Consider the following 4,731-nt stretch of genomic DNA (forward strand, 5'->3'; position numbering starts at 1 on the left):
ATATATATATATATATATATATATATATATATATATATATTATATATATACATATATATATATATATATATATATATATATAATATATATATATATATATATATTATAAATATTTACCACAATGTTAGTCAACAAGCAACAGCACACAACAAACCAAACTCATGTAACACACAGTCCTGCCGATGGCTGAAAAGGCCTGAAACATCGATGTAGACTGACTCCACATTGTGGTAAATATTAAAATAATAATTCGCTCCATTGCTACATGTCGAGCACTATTCGTACCATATTTGTATCCAAAACGCTTCAATATATATAATATATATATATATATATATATATATATATATATATATATATATATATATATATATATATATATATATATATATATATATATATATATATATATATATATATATATATATATATTGGGACTTGGTCAAAACTCCAGTATTTGATTCTAATATCAAGACACCGGAACTTCATCGTTTACCTTTGCCAACCACTGTGGAGTGCCGTTCACGGATGTCCCCGACCATATCCTCAGCCTCACCAGTCTAAACACCTTTGTCCTCAAGATCCAGAAGTTATGTAATATTGTCATTTATAACTCTGTGATCCTTATTTATTTATAAGAACATTCATCTCATTAAATTTCATCTTTCTTTATTTTCATCATCTTAAATCAATTCGTCATTTGTTCTTTATTTTAAAAATTAACGAGTAAATTTTGGGGGCCTTATTTTTCATATCTTTATATGTAGTTGAGTTTGCTCTCTCAAGCATTCAATAAGACCATGACATTTTGGAGGGGATACATACAAAGAATTGAATTTATTTATTTACACTAGTAAAAAGCCCGAAATTTTGCGGGGAAATAACTATTTTCATTTGATATTATACCCACCATCATTTAATCAGGGCAGATTGGTAGAGGGTAATTTAATGAGGGTAGATGTTGTCTGTGTAACTTGGTACATCCTCTGTTGATTTTTCTGTGTGGCCCAACATGAAGTGTAGCCACTAAAGACTTTGACCCGTGACACAGCAACATACAGCGTTATCCGTGTGTGAAAACAGGTTGTGGTAAGACAATCAACTGCGAAAATAAACCTGAATTAGCAGACTTACCTTACAATACAGTACTCTGGTGATCAATTTTTGATTGCTGATTTGTAAAATTGAGAGTTTGCCCATAATTCAAAACTAAGTAATATACTGTCGTGAACGCATTTCTCCATCTCGTTCACGATAGGTAAATTATAGGAAATAATAAAGAAAAGTTCTCCACCGAAGTGGGCGTTTTACATATATGTAAAGGACATATATGGGTGGTTAAAAATGCCATGTATCAAGAATAGTCCGGGTATGGTCGTCCGGTAATAAAAACAGAGTCAACACCTGACTAATTTCAATCACCAATCCATTATAAGCTTCGTTGTAAAAAGAGCTTGGGAAATGAATGCAACCTCATTTTTATAGATGGTTCGAAGTTGACGTCACTGTGGTCTTTGTTATTGTTTTTTGCCATCCGCGTTTTATGAGAAATTCTCACTAAACTGTATTAACCTGCTTATAAACGTTCATGGTTGCAAACAGTTTTGTGTGTCGGTCCTTTATACTTCCGGATGGCAATGTAGTGAACTCCTTAGCCAAGCGCATACTATCTTTTCCCATTGCGACATCACACATTCAAGGGAAGAAACAACACACAACAGTGAATGGAACTCACAGTGACACCCAAGGTTACCCAACATGAGAACAGTTCACAACAACAACTCAATAGCCAAATAACAACAAACATTGAAACACAACAACTAACCCGTTCCCACAATATATAGTTAGAAGTTGACGTCACTCATGTCTTTGTTTGTTTTGTTTTTTATTTGCCATCCGCGTTAATGGGTAATTCTCACTAAACTGTATTAATCAGACTATAAACAATCATGGTTACACACAGTCTTGTGTATTGGTCCGTTATACTTCCGGATGGCAATGTTGTGAACTTCTTAGCCAAGCGCATACTATCTATACACTAATTTATACTTACATGAAATAAAATGGGTGTTTTGACCACTTTAATTCTGAGGTCAAATGAATATCTGAAGCAGACGCGTACAATATCATAATATGTCTACTTTTGGTTTGTTCGGGCTAGAAGCTAGAAAGATACAATTGACAGTTTGCCGATAACGTTTAACAAAATATTTCCCAGGGCAATAATTATCACATTGATGACATAAAAACGACAATTATATTAGTTGATGTTGTTAATCTGTGAAACTTATTAAAAACTTCTGTAAATCCGAATACCTTAATGTGAATAATATCATTATGAATGCCATGATTTCTGAAAAAAAGCCAATCGGTCAGCTCATTCATTTCTGTACTTGATTTTTATACTGGACAGATAGAGTTGAGGATGTGGCCATAAGTTAAACCTGGGTATTATCCACCCGAAACCATCACATTGAAAGCATCAAAGGGGCAATAATAATTCTTGATGTCATAAATAGATGAAAACTGTTGAAAATTTCGTGTCGATCTGAAATCCTTAAAGTAATTAAGTGAATACATTATTTCGAATGCAACGATTTGCGTAAAAACGCCAAACTGACAACTTTTGACAGTGTCGAAATTGGTTGTTTTTGAGAGTGTTAGTGTCATCGGTACAAATTTTATGATATCTGTTTGACTCAACGAACTTTCAAACTGACTTGAAATTATAAAAGGAAATCAAGTTATCTGTTTATCTATCTGTAAAAAATACATTTCTAATTTTCAAATATTTCAGTACAGTTGTGCGCCGTACAATTTTTTCTATTGACTCAAATGGCACAATGTTCTCCATAAGGCTATATTTTTAAAAGAAAGGATTAGTAGTAGAAGTAGCGGGAGTAGTAGTGGTATAAGTAGATCTAATTCTGGTTCGAGTTTGAAGTGGAGATAAGACATGAGCTTCTTCCTCTTGACCTGGAACGTGAACTACTTCTACGTCAATACTGTGTGGTTCTTCATCTTGGCGTACAAATCGGCCTGAATCATTTTCTTGATTAGCTTGATTGCGATTAGATGCATATTTTAATCGATGTGCTTGTCCTCGCTGCCATGCTTTATTCGACAGGATTTTAGTTTATCAGTCAGTAGATATCAATATCAATAAGTCCCAAGTCTTTTCGACGCTTTACTTGGGAGGCCTTCCGAAAGCTCCTACAAAGGGAAACAATTTAAATAATATTCCCTCAACTAAACCCAAGAAAAAGATAAAACCTAGTACCTTCGACTAACCCTAATAGGAAAAGCAAACACCCTAGCACCTTTACTAAGACTTACAACTAACCCTAATAGAAAAACAAATCCTCCGATCTCGAGCTAACCCCAATAGAAAAAAAAACCTCCGACTGCTTTGCACTACCTTTCAATACTTCACAAATCAAAATGGCGGCCGAGAATCAAAACAATGGTCAAATTAGGAAATTTTAAACTTTCACAAATCTATCAAGATTTGTTCTAGAGTTTTTAAAATGCTTCTATATGACGACAAATTGAATAAATAAACGCCTTACAAAAGATCAACGCTGAAAATACAAATTAAAAGAATACTGGGGGTGTGGGAGATTTCGGAATGGCTCTCCTTTATTTAACTTATGTGAGGTCAAATGAAAATCTGAAACAGACGCGAAAAGTATCAAGTACTCCATCTGTCTACTTTTTGTTTGTTCGGGCTAGAAGCTAGACAGATACAATTAACAGCTTGCCGATAACGTTTAACTAAATATTTCCCAGGGCAATAATCATCACATCGATGGCATAAGAACGGCAGTAATATTAGTTGATGTTGTTAATCGGTGAAACTTGTTTAAAATTTCTGTAAATCCGAATACCTTAAAGCGATCAAGTGAATAATATCAATATGAATGCCACGACTTGCTGAAAAATGACAATCTGACAGTTCCTAGCTAGAAAAAAAAACCCTCTCGCCCAGGAATTTCTGTACGACTTGATTTTTATACTGGACAGATAGAGTTGAGGGTGTGGCCATAAGTTAAACCTGGGTATTATCTACCCGAAACCATCACATTGAAAGCATCAAAGGGGCAAAAATAATGTCATAAATAGATGAAAACTATTGCAAACTTAGTGTAGATCTAAAATCCTTAAAGTAACTAAGTGAATACATTATTTCGAATGCAACGATTTGCGTAAAAACACCAAACTGACAACTTTTGACAGTACCGAAATTGGTTATTTTTGAGAGTGTTAGTGTCGTCGGTACATATTTTATGATATCTGTTTGACTCAACGAATTTTCATACTGACTTAAAATTATAAAAGGAAATCAAGTTATCTGTTTATCTATCTGTAAAAAACACATTTCTAATTTTCAAATCTTTCAGTAGAGTTGTGCGCCGTATAATTTTTTATATTGACTCAAATAGCACACTGTTCTCCATAAGGCTATATTTTTTAAAGAAAGGATATATCTATTTCATTCAAACTTTAAAGTTTATATTATAAAATTCTTAATTGACCCACTTACTTGATTATGTTTTATTTGAACTCCCTATTTACAGAATTGCCATAATTTTTTTTCATTCCTTCATTTAACTTGAATAGCAATTTACCCATTCATTCCTTCATTTACTCATTCATTTATTCATTTATATAATCATTCATTCATTCATTCGTTCATTTGTTTATTCACTTAGTAATCCAATCATTCATGCA

The sequence above is a fragment of the Berghia stephanieae genome, chromosome 3, assembly GCF_034508935.2.
Source record: "Berghia stephanieae isolate SIO BIC M18660-M18661 chromosome 3, UCSD_Bste_1.3, whole genome shotgun sequence".
Taxonomy (NCBI): Eukaryota; Metazoa; Mollusca; class Gastropoda; order Nudibranchia; family Aeolidiidae; genus Berghia; species Berghia stephanieae.